Source organism: Mixophyes fleayi, chromosome 1 (assembly GCF_038048845.1).
Source record: "Mixophyes fleayi isolate aMixFle1 chromosome 1, aMixFle1.hap1, whole genome shotgun sequence".
NCBI lineage: Eukaryota > Metazoa > Chordata > Amphibia > Anura > Limnodynastidae > Mixophyes > Mixophyes fleayi.
Window position 1 is genome coordinate 437,048,074 of NC_134402.1, and position 22,184 is coordinate 437,070,257.

The following is a 22,184-nucleotide window of genomic DNA, read 5'->3' on the forward strand; positions in this document are numbered from 1 at the left end:
CTAGAACCAACATTTTACAGGTGATACTTTTATCTATCTTTGATACTTTGAAAAGTGTTAATGATGTCTAGTCCATTCATAAATGTTATCTCATTTACACAATAGTTGTAATCAGCAAAAAGTTCTAAAAATGAAACAAAAAAAAAGCAAGTCACTAAATAATTAAGAGTTAACAATGTATGGGGATGAGTTAGCTGTGATGATGGTACAGGACATTCCAGGGGTTAAACCTGGGATGAGTGTGCAGTAGGTGTGGCGGCTGTACAGTAGCTGTGGGGGCAGGACAGATGCACAGAAGGCTGCTGCTGCACAACTAGCAGAGATTGCAGAGAGGGCAGGATGTGTGGAGCAGAGCTGAGCCCAGAGCCTGGGAAGTGTGCAGAGAGTTCTGAGTAATATACTGAGGGTTGTATACAAACCATGACAAACCATGGCTGGATTACGGGGGTCCTGATACTGCCAGACAGAGGGGTTAGTAAAGGGATTGCCTCTTAACAAGGTATGTAATGCTGGACCATTAAAGAAGGAGAAATATTTCATGTCTTATGTGCTTTGGAAGTTAGTTTTATTTTACTGCAACCAGAGCTTTGATTTGGTTTAATTTTCAGGTGTCTTCAATTTTGAGAATAATATTTTAGAACTTGGGACCTGTTTTTGTGATGAACTGACATGTGGTCATTTCCAATATATATATTCTAAGTCATGTGAATCAGTTAGTCAACCTATAGCCCTCAAATATCCTAGAGATGACAGATGGTGCTGCATGTGGATATGTACAAAAGTTACTTATTAAAAAATACATGTATGTGTATATATATATTTTTTTTTTTTTATTTAATACAGTTGTGGAGAGATACTGCTCCTGTGATTCTTTCACATTGCACTGTCTGTAAGTAGCAATGATGCCTAGTTGAGTAGACTGGGGTTGTTTATAACCTGTAATGTTGCATGAGTGTTAGCGTGACGCTTTGTGTGTTTTTGTCTTGTTTTCTTATTCCCTGCGGAAGGCTGGAGATTCATTCATTGATATCTTCAGCCAAAAAAATTGCAAGATAAACACATGAAGTGAAGTTTTTTTTTATCCTGTACAGACTTGTTATGTTTGTTACAGTTTCACTATTTGGCCAATTGTTGTTTATATCAGGTGGTGTTATAGTCGCTGGAGAATATGTATCTGAGCGCATTCTATGGAATGTTGGGAACCAATCAGCCCATCTCCTCTGCACATATAACTTATTCAGCTTAGACCTGTTCTGTTAGAGGAATTTTACTGCTGGTTCAAAACACTTACTGCTCCTTTACTAATGTAATAATATATTGGACTGCAGCATGTGATTCCTACCTTGATTTTGCATTGTTATATGAAATGTGATAATTAAACTGTATAAATAACTAAATAAATGTATACAACGGTATATCAGTGTAACAGGTGAACTAAGAAGACTCTTCTAAAGAGCTGATCATACAGTGACCCAAATGTGCTGTATTATATATACTAAGCACCATATTTACCTACAAGTTGTCTTGTTATATTTCCTATGGCCCATGTGGAAGACAGAAATTACTACATCATCAACTTTGACACATCTATTTATGGGAGGTTTAATACACACAAGATTCGGGGTCTCCTAGCGTGGGTGAAAATATATTTATATTCCTATTTATCAAAGGGTGAAAAGCTTTAAATTAATGAAATGTGTACAAGTGAATGAAATCATTTGAGACGGCAGCCAAGGGCAATTGAGACTAAAGTGCATGTGCAAACAGAAGAAAACTGTTGTCCGGCGTTCAGAAACAAACAGTATATAAAAATCACTGTGTTTCAGGATATACATAAATGAGAATTTTGTGCACAATATACCTATAGTGCGTTTAAGCTCACCTGCCAGCGTCATCTCCTCTAAGTGAGGTCACCTACAGGTGATGCCTTGACGCTGGCAGGTGAGCTTAAATCATTATAGCTATATTGTGCACAAAATTCTCCTTTGTGTGTGTGTATATATATATATATATAAATATATATATCAGTGGAACTTAAAAGCCCAGTTTCTCTGCGCAGGCTAACCGGCTTACGCATGTACATATCTGTAGAGACTGGCCTGGCAAAACGGTGAGTTAACCCTTACCACACCAGGCCATTAAAGCTGGGGCAGTTAAGTATTGCACATCTGCCCTAGTGATATTTTCTTTCTACACTGCGGTGATAAGTGATTTATTTCCCCTAGTGTCTGTTAGAATTGTGTACTATATAAGAAGTAGCATAACTCCTAATATAGATTGTATTAGCTTTGTATGGTTGTAGTTTACACTAGAGGGCACATTACTCCATGTATATCTACAGCATCAGTATTATACAGTGTGTCTTACAGGTGCCACATAAGAGGAATTTTCACACAGCTATAAACCAAAATTGTTGTATGCATTACATATTTTTAATGCATCGTTGCCAATTGCCCCAATTTACAGGCGCTCTCTCTTTTTTTAACATTTTTTTTACTACTATTCCAATGAGGTTTTCGTTCCTGGAAGATTTTCTTTTGCTTTTTCTAAGTATTCATACCCTCAATGATTTGGCAGCTGAAAATCAGGACACTATTGAAGATCAGGACAGTCTGGGGATCTGCCTATTAAATGCTCTGTAGCACTTCTCTTTTTTGTGAATGTATTTCATAGTATCCGTTCTTATACTCTGTTTACTGAATGGGGGATAAGAGATAACAATAGAAAGTGAGAGAGATTTAGATAAAGCAGAATATTTTTCGGTGCCTTAGAATTCCCGTCAGTATCCAAATAGTCCCCTTTTGTGGAGTTTCTTGATGGGAGTTAGCATCTTTTATTTTTTCTCCATTTGCCCCCTATCTAGTTATTATTGAAGACTGGGATCCCATTCGAAAGGACTCTCCCCCTTCCTTCCCCTCCTTTCCTATCCTCACCTTCCTTAATATGTATAATTTTGTTTGGTTTATTCTTTTTAAATATTCAATGTTTAGTTAACTAGGGCATTTAATCTCATGTATGTTATACTTTGTAAAATCGGCTGATTTAAGGTTGGAATTTAGAACTTTTTTTAACGAATTTCGTGAGAATTATTTCTGTTCAACTCTTCCTACATCCATATAGTATGACAATTTGTTTGATTGCCCTTTATTTACACATGTGTATATTTTTAATAATTTTTCTCAATAAAAAGTTATTGCAAAAAAAAAAAAAGTAAAGTAAGTGGGAGATAATGAATGACCTCAATAACAAAAACAGTACTGTAAGAATCAAACAATCTACTACGTGCTGACCATAGGAGAAGTATAGATAGGTGCTCTGCACCACATATAATGGTATAAATAGATGTTCTGCGCTATATAATGTTATAGATAGGTGTCCTGCGCTATATAATAGTATAGATAATTGTTCTGCGCTATATAATGGTATAGATAGGTGTTCTGTGCTATATAATGGTATAGATAGGTGCTCTGCACTACATAATGGTATAAATACACTACCTGGACTAAGGTATGTGGACACCCAAACATCAAATCCATATGTATTGTTGACTATCCCATTCCAAAACCATGGGCATGAAGATGGAGTTGGCCCCCTATTTGTTGCTATAACCGCCTCCACTCCTTCTGTGAAGGATTTCCCCTAGATTTTGGAACATGGCTGCATTGTTTTGCACCCTTCAGCCACAAGAGCTGTAGTGAGGTCGGGCACTGATGATGGGAGGCCTGGCTTGCAGTCGGGCTTCCAATTCATCCCAAAGGTGTTCGATGGGGTTTGAGGTCAATCAAGTTCTCACACACCAAACTCAGAATGCTATTTTTTGATGGACCTCGCTTTGTGCATGGGGGGGTATTGTCATGCTGAAACAGGAAAGGGCCCTCCCCAAACTGTTGTCACATAGTTGGAAGCTCTCTAGAATGTCATTGTATGATGTAGCAGTAAGATTTCCCTTCACTGAGGGGCCCATGCAAAACTATGAAAATTGGTTCCAGACCATTATTCCTCCTCCACCAAACTTTACAGTTGGCAGCACACATTTGGTATTCCTCTCAGCTGTCCCAATTTAGGTGGGACAGTCCAGATTTGAGGACTCTGTCCCACCATTCCGATTTGTCCCGCAGGTGGGAATGTTGTGATGTATCCTGTTCACTGCTGTTCTGTAATGAAGGGAAGGGAGCTTAAGGCACCCCGCCCCCCCCCCCCCCTAGGGAGTGATGTGGCCACGCCTTCATCCCCATGCAAACTTCCCAAATGTTGAGGTATGATGATATCGGTGGAAAGTATTCTTTTGATATCTGCCAGACTAGATTAGTCCGTCATACTAACGGATGGTGAAGTGTGATTAGTCACTCCAGAAAATGGGATTCCACTGCTCCAGAGTCCAACAGAGGTGTAGCTTTACACCACTCCAAATCAATGTTTGGCACATGGTGATCTGAGGCTTGTGTGCAGCTGTTCTGCCATGGATCCTCAATCCATGAAGCTCCCAATGAATAGTTCTTGTGACGTTGATTCCAGAGACAGTTTAGAACTCGGTAGTGAGTGTTACAACAGAGGACATAACATTTTTACTTGTTACGTGCTTCAACATTCGGCCGTCACTCTTTGTGAGCTTGTTTGGCTTACGAAGTGCGAAGTGGCAGCTGAGCTCCTATGAATTGGCCTTTTCGAAAGGTGGAATCCTATGAGTGCCACATTGAAAGTCACTGAGCTCTTTGGTACGACCCATTCTACTGTTAATTTGTCTCTATGGAGATTGCATGGCTGTATGCTTGATTGTATGCACCCATTAGCAATAGGTGTGGCTGAAATGGATTAGGATATTGGCATCCACATACTGGCTGTGTAGTGTAGGTGTTCTGCAGTGTGTTCAATGATCGGATTCTGGTTTTCAGTTTCTATAAAGTCTGAGAACTCCATTAAAGTCTCATGAGTGGAGATGAGCGAGGTTGTGGTGAATTTCATGACAGACCACTTCTGCTTCCCCATTCCACGGAATGCCATGTAGTACTGGTTTGTTTGTTTTTTAATTCATATTTTGTGGAACTTAATCTGTGAATACAGCTGGGGCGACAATGCCCCCTTCATTCTACTGTGTTGTGTAGTTGTGGGAGGACTGGGGCCAAATTCTGACGGCAAAAAGTGAGAAATTTCTCTGCCAAATACAGAACAAGGCGAAAGTATCATGGACCCGTTTCTAAAATTTTTGCTATTCTGTAGTCATGTGTTTTGGGGGTTTTAAGGCACAAGGGTGTAAAATATCTTCAGCAAATAAACACACAGCATCGGGTAGAACAATTGTGTAACTTACATTTTGTGTGTTGCATTTTTCCACACATCTGACAGATTTATATGGCTGCAGACACATCCTGTTATAAGGTGTTTTATATTCCAGTAATGAGCAGAAGTTCTTCTATCCTCTAGGATTTCCGGGTACTTTCCATGCTGTGACTGAGTACACGTTACCGCCGGTTGTCTTGTTTCGCATGATCTGCCTTTACCATCTATGCTTATCTGGTAAAATATTTATGGCTGCCAAATATAGTCTCCATTCTCTCCTATTTCACAAAGAATACTCTGCAACAAGACATCATACTTAAAGAGCAGATATGCCTACTAATGGACATAAATGTGTAATAAAGTCTTTGCAACATAATATCCTCAAACTGAAGAGCTTATTCCTAAAGGAATTTTCCACCCTAAATTACATTATTTGTAACCCCCGCCCCTCCAACTTAATGCTTTGGAATTCCCTCCTCTAAGGCGCCTGCTGTTTCCTGTGCTCAGCTTCCATAATCATCTTTGAGCATCCAACACAACTCTAGAAATGGTAGCCGGCTGTTGATTGGATGGTTACGGCGCTGCTTCAGCCAGTAGTCTTTCTTCTAGCCCAATGTCAGGTTCTCTACTGCTCATGAGTCCATACAAAGGGTGGGCAATAGAGGTTTTAAGGGGAGTCATTTTCATACTATGCTTTGTTGTTTTAGCTGTTTGTCTCGTATCGGCCCACGTTTTAGTCATTGACTTTTAGCTGTGAGTTTTATCCTTTTGAATGGTAGCATCTACTTTGTTGAGATTTAGAATCGGCAATATAATATCTGTTGGCTGTGTGCAGGGCTTACTAAGGTGAATGGTGCAATCCATGTTTCCCAAAGTGTAGCGGGTACCTCGATCCTGTTCACAAGAGTAAGTTCTTCACTCTTTTAACATCTCTATTCGTGATTGAGAATAGTTTGCGTATAAAATATACGGAGACTTAACAGTTTTTTTTATTGTTTGTATATGAAGTTATTGTATATGAAGTTTTCTAAGCATCGTATAACTTGCATCATGCAAATGAAACTAAAGTTTAAAATCACTTGAAGGTTTTATAGTTTTCATATGACGTGAATTTATATAAATTGCCGATATGCATTTTAGATATTTCCTTTAGCACTCTCAGTATTACGCCTGCTCAATTTATATTCTCCCTCCCAGCCTTGTGTGTGTATATAACGAGTATAACTTGCATTGTGTATGTTTGTGACCCAGAGGGAAAGTAAATTACTGTTAAACCCATAAGCCTCACCCTTTCTGTGGTTTAAAATAAATCTGAACTGTGTGGTATTGAGGTGGTGTAAATAAATATTTAAAATTGTGAAATATTGAGAGACCTCTGCGGGAATGTGGGGCGTTGTATCTGCTAACAGCAGCACAAATAAATGAAATGCTGTGTTGTCACCCACTGCCTACACACACACACAGTGGAGGAGGCCATTTTGTGAGCTGAATCGATATGAATAAAAATATCTGCCTTTCACTAGGACCAGTGACCTCACTGGGGCGTGAGTGCAGCCATTTTGTGGCTCAGTGACATCACTAGTGGATTCTAGTGAGGTGGCTGTATGCGTTCACATGAACCACACAATGGCTGCCTCTGATGTGTGTTAGCAATGGTTGTGTTTTCACATATGGGTTTCATTGATGGTTGTGGATTGTGATCTGTGTTTAATTAACCAGACTTGATTAAGTATTGTAAATAAACTTCTGTAAAATAATTACAGTGTGCACATTTCATATAGTATACCCATGTATACTCCTTATTAGAGATCGAGCTAACTTAGTCTGCCTGGCCATACTTAAAATATTGATCCAATTCAAAATGTAGCAAAAATGTGAAGCGTTTTATGAAGTACGGCCTTATATTTATGCAACGTGTATATGCAATGTCATTTTGTGACAGAAACACATGGATGTAGTTTAATTAAATACAGAAAGTGTTTCCTGCGTTAAACACTGAGAAAATGTAAATATACAAGGCTGGATTATAAAATATACAAAGGGGGAGATAAAGGTACAGGTCCTCAGTTTAGTTTTGTTTTTTTCTTTCACTGTGCGCAGAATTTCCATTTCAGTTTATCTGTCCACGTGAGCTTGCAATCTAGTATTTGGTAGCGGGGACACCAGAAGACAAAGTGAATTGTCCACAGACAAAGACAGCCAGTATATCTTAGTATCAGTCAGTGCCCTTAACTGTGGAGTGTCCCAACTGTCCAGATTTTGTGGAGTAAATGACAAATTGTGGGGTGGAGTTTATACCACAAAGTGAGCGTTTTGAGGAGGATCTGGGCGGGATTTGGGCAGACTGGGGTGGGGCTTATCCATACTTGCCAACTCTCCCTGAATGTCAGGGAGACTCCCTGAAATAGGAGTGATCTCCCTCACTCCCTGAAGAGTCTGGCATTCTCCCTGATGCTGAGCCAGTACAAGACGTGGTTGGCTTCGCCATCTGTGGCATGATGACACAGTTCAGAAATTGTGTCCTATGTCCATGTATTGATGCCTATGGAGGTGGCCATTTTCATGGAGACCAAGATTTAATCAAAGACTGACAGGTAAGACAACATGACTTCAGTAATGGAGACAGAAATGTAAAAGACACTTCAGTCTCTAGAGATTCATTAGCTGCTTTTCTTTCACGCATAGTTGCCCACTCTCCTGGAATGTCCGGGAGACTCACGCATTTCTGGGAGACCTCCCGGGAGAGCAGGGCAACCTCACGGTTTCTCGCCCCCGCAATAGATAAGTGGCTGGGGGCGGTGTTTAATGGTGCAAATATCTCGTTATCTTAGTCCCGTCCCCTGCTGTAATTGGCCAAAATGGTGACAGTCGTTTAGGGGTGGGGCCAAAATGTTGCATCCATCAAGCCCCGCCCCCGCACACCCACCTCTCCCGGGATCTCCCTGAAGCCAACGATATTCTAGATTTACCATACATAAGCTTAAAAAATAATTTTTATGTCGCCATTTTGTAATGTTTTCAGCATAGTTTTTTGTCTTTGTACCTCATACCTCAATGATGCCCCTCGGTCCTAGTGAGTTAATAGGTTGAATATTATTTCATCCCATAAAATTGCTGCCTCCACTTTGGACAGGGTGCACTCACAGGTCCAGAAATTACATCATTCCTCAGGTAAACCTGATGAATTGAATTTCTGGACCCATGAGTGTTTACTGTATTCATAGGCATTTAAATGACCCGGGAGCGGTGCCACTGAACTGCGAGTGATGACACGGGGTGTTGATGCAACAGCGCCAGGGCTGCTATGGAGTGCACAGGGATAGTAAGGTGTGATCCAACCGTTCATCCAGCGCTCAGGGGGGAACTGAGCCTTTTCTGTAAAATAAATGTACAGATGTGCGCAGTGTGTCTGCAGCCACTGCCGTAGCTTCACGGAGTTCTGCAGCATGAAAAGATATTATTTCTGACATTTGGGCTTCTAATGCTGACTCTTGTACTACTTAGTTGAAACCTTTCAGACTGGCAGCCTAACGTTTGTAGAAGTAGCTGGTGTCTATTGAAGTGTCTGCACAGCAGCTTGATGTGCTTGTGTTCCTCACCGAACACTAGAAGCCCAAGCAATACAACGAAAAGCAACTACTTGGATAGGCAGATGTGTGTATGTAAAAGTGGCAAATAATTAATATATCAATTATATTAAACTGAAACATACTGCAAGTTTGTCCGTAGTGAGGCAATAAATATGTATTCATCAAGCCGACCATCTTCAGATGGCGTTAGCCATTGCAGACAAGTTCCCAAAAGGTAAGCTTCTCGGAACGTGATTAAAGTCTGACTATTATAGGGACTTAGGCTCAATGTGGTAATTTACCTAATGCAGACAATGTCTCCAATATCTTCTAGCTCTCTCCGGTCGGCCAGTGACCCTCGCCTTTCCTCCCCTCTGTTAACCACATTTCACTCCCTTATGCAAGATTTCTCCTGTGATGCTCACACCCAGTGGCGGATCCAGGGGGGGGGCGATCGGGGCGATCGTCCCCCCTAGCAGGGGCTTGCTGCCGACGGCTGCACAGTATGTGCAGGTCCGTTCTGCAGTGACAGTGTGCTGCCCAGCTGCTCTGATTGTGTTTTAAACACAATCAGAGCATTCGGGCAGCACACTGTCACTGCAGAACGGACCTGCACATAGTGTGCAGCCGCCAGCAGCATCAGAAGTGAAGTGGACAGAATTCGGGAGATTGCCACACTCGCCCGGGAGTCCGGGAGACTCTCGCAAAATGCGGGAGTCTCCCGGACATTCCGGGAGAGTGGGCAAGTATGATTTTCCCTCCTGTTCTTATTACCTAAAACCTTTTTTTTCATGCTATCATTAGCTGTGTTGTGAGTTGTAGTGTTATTTGTTTACTATATTGTACTGTCTTGTTGTTTTCCCTCTCTACAGCACTGCAGACCTCATGTGGTCCTCTATCAATAAAAATAAATAATATATATATATATATATATATATATATATATATATATATATATATATATATTATACACACAAGTGACGCATTTATAAACTCCTGTAAATAATGTGTAGTTCTGATGTCATTGTTTATAATGGGCGAGTGTCAATGTCATCACTTCAGTGTTCATTACGGAAACTTGTGTGTTATATAATTGTAGGTTATATGGATATAGAGGAAGTCTGCTCTGTATAAAAGCTACAGGTTTGTGGTTTTAGAAGATCACAGAACTCCTCTGTAACTTCTACTATCCCTACAATGTGCAGTAGGGATCGCAATGTCCCATATCATTCACAGTAGGATGTACATTATCCCATAACTCATTTTAAACAAACAATTACACGTTATAGCTTCGTGCATACTAATGAGATGAGTGTAGACTTATTGAAATGGGTTTTTATTCCTTTCTTCCAAGATTAGTACACTTTTGGGGGTCAGCCCCTCCTGCAGCTCTCCGGCAGTGGTCTCAGCAGAGGTTCCAAGGCAGTATGGGGGAGGGGCAGCTAAATCACACTAATGGGCAGGAGAAATAAGAGGAGGTGGACAGCCTCGCCCCTCCTTCATGGTGTTATGCCCCTGTAATTGCAGCCTTGCTTTAATTGTGATGCCTTCATTATGAGTAATTATTTACAGTCTAATTCTGAAATGGCATTCAGCAATAGTTTTCAAATATATTCTAAATATAAAATAAAATATATTTTCTCTTTTTTTATTTTCAACGTTTTATTTTTACTAAGTGAAAGCCCAAAAATTATAGTGAAATAAGAGCACAGAGGGGTGTACCAAAGCATCTCTGCTCACTACATCATGTCTTGTGACAGTGGTTGCCATGGTAGCCATATTACACTGTGGAATGGCTTCAGAAATATAAATCATTAATAGCGGTCTGAGGAAACAAACCAAGGAAAAAAAGATTATTATCAAGCCGTTTCTTCCACATCGATTCATGTTAAAAAAAAAAAATGAATCTAATTTTTTTCAGCTGGTTTAAAGGTTATATAACTTTACATTTTGCATTTATGAACACACTTCATCCAGCAATTTGTTAAGACAGTGGAAATAAAAAGAACAGAGAGATGGAAATTTATACAATTCTGAATGGCAAACTTTGTTTTTTTTTTTGTGTTTTTCTTTTGTAGTGCTTCATCAATATTAATCACAAGCGCTCAGGTCATCTAAGGATTGTTTTGATCTATTTTGAGATTTGAAGCTTGTTTCATGCTCAGCCGATAACACAGGGCCTTTTATTTAGGGCAAGTATTAAGAATGCAAGAGCCGATCTCCTCTCATTTCATCTTCACATGTAGGTTTTAAAGACAAGATCATAAGGATAAGCTATTGCCACCTTTATCTAAATACCTGTTTTTTATACTGAGATTTATAAATGGCATGTTCAAGAGCGCTGTACCATAATTTTATATTGCATTTGTATTTTTCACTCACATCAATATCTCCAAACATTTGAACATCTGGCTGCGGGTCAGGAGGCGTGGCCTAGCACTTTTGAGGCGGGAGACCTACTCGGAATTTGGGAGTCTCCCGAACATTCCGGGAGAGTTGGCAAGTATAATATATCTATCCATTATCCATCCATTCCTTGTTCATCACTCCTATTCTGTCTAAATATCTTCTTAAAAGAACCCATAGTATACACCATACTTGCCAACTCTCGGGAGAGCAGGCAAGTCTCCCGCATCCGGCAAATACCTGGCCAAAATAATGCGATTTGCGGTGAATAGCCTCATTTTGGCCCCCAACACCACCCCCCCGCAACAAAACATCATTTGTGATGTGGGGGGAGGGACTAAAATGAAATGACGCCACTGACCACTCCCCCTCCCGCCCTCTAGTCACGCCCCCTGTACAGGATCTCCCGGACTGCAAATGGGGCAAATCTAACTAAATGTACTGACGGATCTGGTGTTGGAAGGGGCCGCTTTCTAAAACTCTCAACTCTAAACCACAGAGTTAACATACAGCTGCCCAGTATTGTGCGCTACATATATATGCAGCCAATATTTTTCCTGCATGCAGAAAATAGCATTGAGACCTCAGGCATCACAACATTGTTTTGCCCAGGGACTAATTTGCCCCATTTCGCTGAATTTGCTGCTAACTCTGAGGTCCTAATTCTTCATTGATAATAATAAGTCTATTTGCTTCAGAAATAATATATTGTATAGAAAAAATCCTCCCGTGCTCGCAACCACATTGCTCTTTCAGAACAAAGCGAGAAATTAGCCAGCGACAGACACTTTTTGTGATGATTTGTTGAGTCGTCGTATTCTACACTTGTTTAAAGGGAACTATTGAAAACTCCTAAACTGACCAGTGAGTTATCTGGAAATTCTGTACTAAGGACTATTGTTCCTCAGAAAAGAGGGACTTTGTGGCGGGTCCCCTGTGCTGGATATATGTACAGTTTTATATACTCATTCACGCAGCATAGACTTTAAACCTATTTAGGAGATACGTGTTCATTTAGAGTCCAGCTATGTATCGTGATTTATGCATTTTATTGAGTTTATATTGAATACATGTGTATATATTTTTACATTGTCTTTGTGGTGATAAGTTCATATCCTCTGCTTTCCTTACAGATTATTCTGTTTTGCACTTGATACATTAGGAGACCCAGTAATCCCCATTTTATAAATTTATTGTGATATATGTGAAAGCGTTATTACATTATTTGTTGATTTATTTAGGTGTGAGGCCAAGGTTTATTTTGTATTTATCTCTCTCATACACACTCACTCACACATTTTTCATACACACACACTCAAACTTTCATTCATACATACACACCAACACACACACTCCCAAACACTCACCAATTCCTGTTGGGCTGCCTCGTACGTCCTCTGTGGCTTGGGCGATGTAGGTAAGGATCATATCTGTGCTCCAATTGGCTGAGTGATTGTGTGATGGCCAGCCAATTGGAGTACAACAGAGCGTCCTAGGCACTCCCGCCAAAGCAAGAAATTTCCCAGAATTACAGGCCACTCTACACTTCCTGGTTTTTGTGGGGGGACTTTAGGATGAATTAGATTCTGGGGGGTCACATTGCACACACTGCATTGGGGGAATGGGGCTCCTCTGTGAGGCCCCACAGATTCCAGTGCACTAGGCAGATGCCGTAGGCTGCCTAATTGTAGAGCAAAGCCTTATTACTTTTTGTTCCAGCTTTGTCAAAGGGTTACTTCACTTAAAAATGATCTTGGCTAATTACAAACATTATTTTGCGTAACTTCAATTTACTGGAATAACTAGAAATAGGAATTATTCCTGAAATTACATCTTTAAACATCAGAAACAACCACTGTTGCTGCAATTTAACAGAGAATTAATGAATAACTGACCTTCCTTCTATGACCATGGAAATAATCAGTTCAGTCCACAGTTTATTTTTGTTACATATGTTGCTGAGGAAGGTCAGGTATCCACAGCCATATGGTGAATAACGACAACAGTGTGTTTTGGGGTGTATGCAGACAATTTCAGGCATAAATCCTGTTTCAAGAATCAGGAATTACTCCAGTGATTGCAGTATCCAGCATAAGAGTCATTTTAATATTCTTCTGCAAGTCTTGTCTCCAGCACTGAGCGCAACGCTCCAGATGTGACATAACTCAACAGGAGGTAACATTAGTCAGGATGCTGTCTCTGACTATAGAATGTACATTCTGTTATGTAACCTGTCAGTTTGAATTACCAAAGAAAATGAACATTTCAGAGATCCCAATGTCTAGTAATGACTTGCACATTCGCATTAGTCTTGTGAGATTCCATAATACTTTCATATGGATGCAATTAAACTTTATTCCAGCATCAAAAAATGCCGTGACCTACATTCTGGTATGTTGTCATACACTTACCGCTACTTTCTTCTCCTGTTTTATCCTGCTAATGCAGACGTTTGCATCTCAGGGGCATGCATAATGATACAATGGTTAATGCGGCAGTGAGCCAAAACCTCTCTGTAAGTTGCTGTTCTTGGAAACCGTTACACAGGTGCCAAGTATTACCGTAAACCGCGTTATTACATTTCTGTTAGTCTACCTGGAGCTGACATATTGTAACTTGACCTTTATAGTTTGTAACCTGTCCTTATCTTTTGCCTGTAGCCAACTGATTTTGTACCTCGCTACAGTACTGGTATTGACATGTCCTCTTTGTCGTTGCTATGGTTCTATTCTTACCACATTTCTTTGTACCTGCTCTCCTGCCATGGAATTCCTGTACAAGTTCATACAGCTGCCAGGTTTCTGGAAGCAGAACTGAAGGATTCTAGGTGGTTGAACAGGAGGGAAGATCTAGGTTAGACCTGGCTTACCTGTGGCTCTCCATGTGAAACTACAAGTCCCAGCATACCTATTGCTGGCTCTCTATTGACCTATGGCCATGCATGCACAGGAAAGACTCTGGGTCAGTACCTGGACGTTCCTTCTAACGCTGCGATAAGTGAGCGGTGAAAGAATTGTGAGTACCATACAGTCATCGGCGAGAGAGCCTTATCAGAATGCACTGTCCTGGCATGGCTTTTTTTTTAAGGTACTGGGCAGCACGGTGGCTTAGTGGTTAGCACTTCTGCCTCACAGCACTGGGGTTATGAGTTCGATTCCTGACCATGGCCATATCTGTGTGGAGTTTGTATGTTCTCCCTGTGCTTGCGTGGGTTTCCTCCGGGTGCTCCGGTTTCCTCCCACACTCCAAAAACATACTGGTAGGTTAATTGGCTGCTAACAAATTGACCCCTAGTCTGTGTCTGTCTGTCTGTGAGTGTATGTTAGGGAATTTAGACTGTAAGCTCCAATGGGACAGGGACTGATGTGAATGAGTTCTCTGTACAGCGCTGCGGAATCAGTGGCGCTATATAAATGGTAATAATAATAAGGTCAGAAAAGGCGTCCCTTATCACTGCGAAAAGCGGCAATGTGGACTGATCATTAACGGGGGCTGGGGCAAATTGCAATTATAATGAGAATTAGCAGTGACACGTTAGTCCCCTAACCTTAGGGATATTATACAGTTCTTTGAAATATTTGTGTTGTGGTAAAGAAATAACAATGATACTTTTCATAGTTGATTTCTACTTTCTACGTGTGATATACTAATCATTATTTACTAATTATTTATCAAACTGACCCTAGTCTGTGTCTGTGTGTGTGTTAGGGAATTTAGACTGTAATGGGACAGGGACTGATGTGATAATATTCTCTGTACAGCGCCGCGGAATTAGTGGCGCTATATACATAAATGACGATTGGTCTGTCTGTGATCAATATGCAGGATGCACTCCTCCTAAAGCCTGGTCTATCACTTCCTCCGACGCCTCTCCTTTCTAATTGCTGGTGGTTGGAAAGACTTGACAACCTGTCAGCAGGATTACTGCCGTCTCTTAGATGTAAATCTCCAGCCTTTGAGTGAAGAACATCAGCAGAATCCTGAGCCCATAACAAACTGGGCCGATCTAACCCATAAAATATAGATGAAGGTAACTTTGGTTTTGGTGCAAACAGGAACATAACAATAAAGGGGTTTTTTTCTCCACCATAAACAGGCTTGTAGGAGGAAACGCTGCGGTACGAGATTTATAAACTATGTTAGAAGTAAACAATAAACTTCTCTCGTCTGTAATTGCAGTTTATATGGACCTGTAAATCTGTGCCGGATGCTGAGAAGATATGAAAAGCTCAGATTTTAGGAAGCCGATACGCAGTTTCCTGCTTTATGAAAACAAGCATTTCGTACAGACGGGTGTTTGAGTTGGTCCATTTCATTCAGCCTGTGTACAGCTTCTACATGGGGCTTGGAGCAGACATCATTAACTCTAATGTTAAATTAAATGTCCATAATAGATGTTAGAAAAACATATGATGGATCAAGAATGGGGAGGAGAAGATAAATATATGGTAACGTGTAACGTTAAACGTAAAATCGTATATATGGTGTAAATGTCACATTTGTTATGTGTAACTCTGGGGCATATTTAAGAAAAAACGGTAATGCACTATCGTGCACTTACCGTGTAATTTGGTCCAGAAAGTGTCCAACGCAAATTTATTAAAGTCCCATCGCACTGATGACTGATGAAAATGACTGCTTTTCACTTCAGATCGTTTTTGCGAGCAGTCACCATACAACAGAATGGTGACTGCTCCTGGCCGCAATCTAACAAGTCCTGAAAAAACATTTTTTTCGGGAACTTGTCATGTTAATGTACGCCAGCAGCTGAAGCTGGCGTACATCATCGGAATTGAAGAAATCGAATGCTGTCAGCTCTGCTCCGAAGAGCAGAGCTGGACAGCGCATGTGTGGAGGGATCACATGATCCCTCCCTGTCACTCACCGCTCGCTCTCTCTCAGAGAGGGGATCTGTGTGCGCATGTCCAGTTCTTGGAACTGGACATGCGCAATTGAAGAGTGAAGAGAAGACCCGGAGACAGCGCTTCCGAAGAGGGGGGTAAGTATGATTTTTTTTATCACTGAAACAGCAGTTTTTCGGAACTGTTGTTTCTGTGAACGGCTGTACATAAATGTGAGAAATAGTTCAATCCTTATCATTGCGATAAGGATTGAAAACTACTTTTCACTTTATGTGAATATTGATAAATGTGCCCCTAAAAGTTCTTTCTTAGCCAACGTCTTGTGTATGCAGTTCGCTCAGGCCGTGTTGTAGAAGTAGTTATGTCATGAACCGATATTGAAACTTGAGTTAAGTTTAGTGTCCAGGGAGAGGAACATAACAGGAAGAGACTTGTCAGCAGTGTTAGATGGTGATTCAGGAAGCTGTGAGTACATTGTTGGACGAGTGTTTGTGTCATCCTCATTAGTCACCTGCTGTCTTGCAAATATGTAGAAACGGAGGCAGGGAAGCGCTGCAGGACTGAGCCTCGGGACAATGCAAAAAGTCATTTGTTATGACATAAGGACATCCAGGTATCTGCCAGAAGTATCAGCATATGGCAGCTAAGCAGCACTTGATTGTTAACACTTGAACAAATGCAGAGTCAATGTAATTCCAGCTCTGGCATGGAACAGCCACAAATGTTGATGTTTGAATTTATTTTATACAGCCGATTCCAACAAAGAGAAGTGTTCGGTCCTTTAAAATGTACCCGTCACCTGCACAGCGGAGGAAGCAATATAGTAAGCTGGATCAATACTGCTATAAGAATGAGGCCTGTCGATTCAGTATGAACTAGCTGGCGTCACTGAGTCATGTGATTCTTCAGTGATGTCATCATTTCTTAGTGAATTTATAACGAACTGCGCTGCAGAATAATTGATCATAAGGAGAAGCTTAAACAAGTACCCATTGTCCACACTGAATGCAGACAGTGATACACTTTAAAGACAGCGCTCGAAGTGTGGGTGTATATGGGGGTATGCATACCGCCACTTCTCCTACTGCCTTCATTGTAACCCTATCACATTATATAGATATACACAGTGATGAAAGTGGGGGTGTATACAGTGGTATGTCATATCACCACATATCAGTCACTTACATTATATAGATATATACAGTAGTAGAAGTGGGGAGTATACAGGGGTATGTCATACCGCCACTTCTCCTACTGCCTTCATTGTAACACTATCACATTCCAGTCACTTACATTTCCATATTACATTTTTCATACCGCCACTTATATATTTCCACTTCGACCACTGATTAAAGATATAGCACTTCTTTGTTGGGATGGCTTCATTAAAGGTTTTGAAACGTTACCATTTGCGGCTGTCCTATGCTAGTGCTTAAACTATGTTGAATTTTGCATTTGTTAACAATGACCTATTCAGCTGCAATATGCTGTCTGGTTTGGCAGATACCTGGTTGATCTTCTGTTGTAACAAATGACTTTGCCTTGTCCGGAGGCTCAGTCCTCAAACGTTTCCCTGACTCTGTTCCTACATACTTGTAAGACAGCAGGTGACTAACGAAGGAGATGCAGACACTTGTCTAACGATATATTCACAGCTTCCCGAATCTCTCTCCAGTTCAGGAGAATATACTTGTCAATAAAGACAATTTCTTGGTGACGTTTTCTGTAAACAGGTGTTTAGATAATATATATATTTGTATGTATATATATATATATATATATATATATATATATATATATATATATATATACAGAGAGAGAGAGAGAGATAGACGCGTACATCAGAGAAAGTTTATGGATGAACCAATGTGGCATCGGATGGTGTAGGACAGTGTTGGCTAACCTGTGACACTCCAGGTGTTGTGAAACTACAAGACTACAAGTCCCAGCATACCCTTCCAGCAAGAAGCTGCTATATATTGGCTAAGCATGCTGGGACTTGTAGTTTCACAACACCTGGAGTGTCACAGGTTAGCCAACACTGGTGTAGGAGGTGATAAAGGAGAGGCATAGAGTGTCATCACAGATGTACCGTGAATAAAGGTGATGTAGTGTACTTATTGAAGGATAAAGCGTGATAATGAGGGACAGTTGGCAAAGATACACTTTTAACAGGCTGCCGGGGCTGTGCCAGCAGAACGTGAAGTTAGTGATTTAATGTAGAAACCATTCCCCTATCACAGGTGAGTCACAAGGGTGACCGTGCCCTGGTTTATTGTGTCAAGCACTCGCCTCTTGTAATCAGTTGTTGGTGATGTGCAGGATACAGATGGGGGTTTAGCTAAACATTTAGGGGAGTAGAAGTGCTTTAAACTAACTGTTAAAAAAAAAAATCTGTGTTGAAAAAATATGCAAACTTTTATTCAAATGCAAATAAAAGCATAAACCCAATGAGTAAACAGTAGGATAAAATATATATTAAAATTAAAACCTGATGTTTAACGGGTCCATCTACCCACTTCTTTAGTTGTAATATATTTAGGAGTGTCTTTTATGGGATTTCTACACTGTATCACTCGGGACTCACTTCAAATTCTGCCTACAAAATGCTCAGCAAGAAGTTTGTCAGGATTTTAGTTTATGGCATCATTAATTATTATTATCGTAGATTTGTAAGGCGCCACAGTGCTCCGCAGCGCCGTACAGTAGGGGAAAACAGGACATACATAAATCAGAGACATACATAAAACAGGGACATACCAGGTAGACAAAATAAATACAGACATGAAAACAATGGGCATGGAGGTAGAGATTGGGATGCACTTGTACTGAATATCCACCTACAGACATACTGTTTCAGCCTTATTAGGGCTCATCAGTGTATGAGTCACCCAGTAGTGTATTTTCCTAAATAGTAGCAACATATTAAACTATTCTAGAAATACACTTATTTAGTAACATCTGTACTGCAAACATTACATAGATGGGTCTTAGAGTCTATATTGTCTGTACAGCAAAGTACAACCTATACTAGATGAGCAGAGTGAGATATAAGATTCAATACAGTTTCCAGATGAAGTTACAGTGGGTAGAAAATGTGATTATTTAGAAGACAATGACCTGGCTGAGCGCGCACAGAAACATGATACAATACTGTTTGTACAATTAATTATGAAGTCATAAAGCTCATAATATGTGTGTGTATTTATAAAAGATTAATTGGAAACATTGGACGACCACTTTAATTCACATCTAATCCACTTGGAAAACGGTTGTCATATCAGTTTAGAGCAGTGTTCTTGTAGTGTAGCGATGCCTGAACCATTTAAGATGACATAATGTTTTGAGCTTGGAACCTAAATATAAATAAATCCTGTGATCAAGACATTTTGCCGTTCCCTTTATCTTTATTTCCCAGAAAAACAAACAAATAACTTTATTTCTGGCACATTTTTATACCTTGACAAAGAACGTTGTTTTGTTTAGCCTGTAACCACTTAAAGACAATGTCAGCTTCTTTTTGTTTTCCCGACATTAATTTTGCTCTCTTCTAAGTGAATGAAAACTATAATTCATCATATTCATCATCATCATCATCATCACCATTTATTTATATAGCGCCACTGATTCTGCAGCGCTGTACAGAGAGAACTCACTCACATCAGTCCCTGCCCCATTGGAGCTTACAGTCTAAATTTCCTAACATACACACAGACAGACAGACAGAGAAAGAAAGAGACTAGGGTCAATTTTTGATAGCAGCCAATTAACCTACTAGTATGTTTTTGGAGTGTGTGAGGAAACCGGAGCACCCGGAGGAAACCCACGCAAAAACGGGGAGAACATACAAACTCCTGGGTATCACTTTTTTCTAAGTATACTAGTTGGAAGAAACTGTTTATAGCGCTTACAAATACCGTCTCACAAAAGCAAAATACTGTGTACTTGTTTCTGTACTCCAGCAGTAGTTGTATCTGCTTGATGCCAGTGGTTTTGGCAGGGAAGGGCATGTAACAGCTCAGACTTTCATGTTTTCAAACTCACTTGATACATGTCGGTCGAATTCTCTAGCTCACATACAGATATCGAGACAAGCTTAATACAGGGGGTTACATCTGTGCATACCACTCCACAGGTGACAAAAAGTGCCTTACCTGTAAAACTTCATCATTTTTCTAAGGCAGTTTGCCAAAAAAAGGAACTTACCAGTCTACCAGTTATCACTAGTAACTTACTGCATTGCCATCTTCAAATATCAATATTGCAAAAAGTTTGAAAAAATATTTTGCTTGCTCTTGCGGAAAATAAACCAACACAACAAAACAGAATGTGGCAAGAGAATCATTGTAATACTCAACAATACAACATGACAGCTCTGCCCTGGGAACTGAACCATAATCCGGGTGATTAACTGAATCATAGAGAGGTTATAGAATATCTCTATTTAATAAATAGGTTCCAAGTGCCTGAGGTTATTTGGTTGTAGATCCGGATGCGTATTGCAGCTTTCCTGACTCGCTCTGTTTGCATTTAGCTGCAGGATTTGGGCAGAAGGCTGCATGACCGTATAATTTGTGTACACCCGTGGAATACTATGACGTAATGGTGGTAACATCAGGATCTCCATAATAACAGTTCTAGTTTTTGAATCGCATTTAGTAAGTGTCTGTTTCCGAGAGGGAGGAATGGAAATGATGCCTGGCAAATGGACATGGTTTGATTGCTTAATTGTAGAAAAGGGCGTGTGAAACCAGCATGTTGTACTGTCAGATTATTATTATTATTAACATCATGTATTTATATAGCGCAGCTCGTTACAGTTGGGAACAAACACAGTAATAAAATAAGACTGGGTATTAACAAATATCCAAAGCTGTAAGGAGGTCCGGCTTAAAATCTGTATGACAATAGGAGTTTGATACATGATGGTAAGTGCCACAGATTGCAATGGGAAAAAATAATTAAGGGCTATATGATCCAGCACAGCAATGTTGTTGTTTTTTTATATAAAAGGAGAATAAAGGTATAGCTAAGGTGGTTACAAAGGTGGTTTTGGAGTTTGATTAGTTTGCCTAATAGATGGGGATGGCGAGGGTTGTTTAGGGAACACTTCAAGGTGTGGCTTGGAGGCTAGGAGAATGCTTTGTTGTATGGAGGATGACTGGGTTCCAGTCTGTCCGGGTCACTTCTAATTCTGGTTTGTCGTGAACAGGACAGTACAGCTGGGTCAGTGGATGACGTATAGGGTGTGAAGTTTCTAGGACAGCACGGTGGCTTAGTGGTTATCACATCTACCTCTCAGCGTTGAGGTCATGAGTTCAATTCCCGACCATGTGTGGAGTTTGTATGTTCTCCCCGTATTTGTGTGGATTTCCTCCGGGTGCTCCGGGTTCCTCCCACACTCCAAAAATATACTGGTAGGTTAATTGGCTGCTATCAAAATTGACACTAGTGTCTCTCTCTGTCTGTGTATGTTAGGGAATTTTGATTGTAAGCTCTAATTGGGCAGGGACTGATGTGAATGAGTTCTCTGTACAACGCTTCGGAATCAGTGGAGCTATATAAATAGATGATGATGATGATAGCTAAATCATCACCAGTCATGGCGTCACCATGGAATTGGTTGGATGCATAGTCTCGATGTCCGGTGGGGAAAAAGTGTTGTGGGTGGAGAAGAGTGTCGTGGTCTCCGCAAGTATTGGGCATGGTCTGCGTGGGTCAGGGTTTAGTGTGTGTGTGGATTGGCCACAAACTAATTTGTCCCAAATTTCCTTTCGGGAATGTGGACATGTGACACAAAGTTGCAATAAAGAAGAAATATCTAGGGGAGAAGCTTTTACCACCTGACAACCTTATCCCAAGTACTGATAAATCCCTGTACTTGTATTTTAGATATTTCCACGTCTCCGTCAGGCTCTGTTCTCTGGGTAAGATCACTAGATATTCGGGAAGACTTTAAGACTCGGGAGTTAATTCTTTCGGCTCTACAGGAATGTCACAGTATTCTCTGCCATGACTTGCTAGAATGCTGTTTACTCTGGCTTCTATATAGGTCATGTCAGAGGGAATA

At 40.5% G+C, this 22,184-nt stretch overlaps 1 protein-coding gene across 5 annotated transcripts in view; it reads left to right on the forward strand.

The window, feature by feature from the left end:
* The window catches only part of PDZD2 (PDZ domain containing 2), a 216,374-nt gene that overhangs the window by 96,359 nt on the left and 97,831 nt on the right, over positions 1-22,184 (forward strand). Inside the window, exon 1 of one of the 5 annotated variants that reach the window (XM_075184759.1) lies at positions 178-499. The exons of the other annotated variants lie outside the window; for them this stretch is intronic. The gene's annotated coding sequence lies outside the window, so the exon portion shown is untranslated. Of the gene's footprint in view, positions 1-177; positions 500-22,184 lie in introns of those variants that run through there. 5 annotated transcript variants of the gene reach the window in all.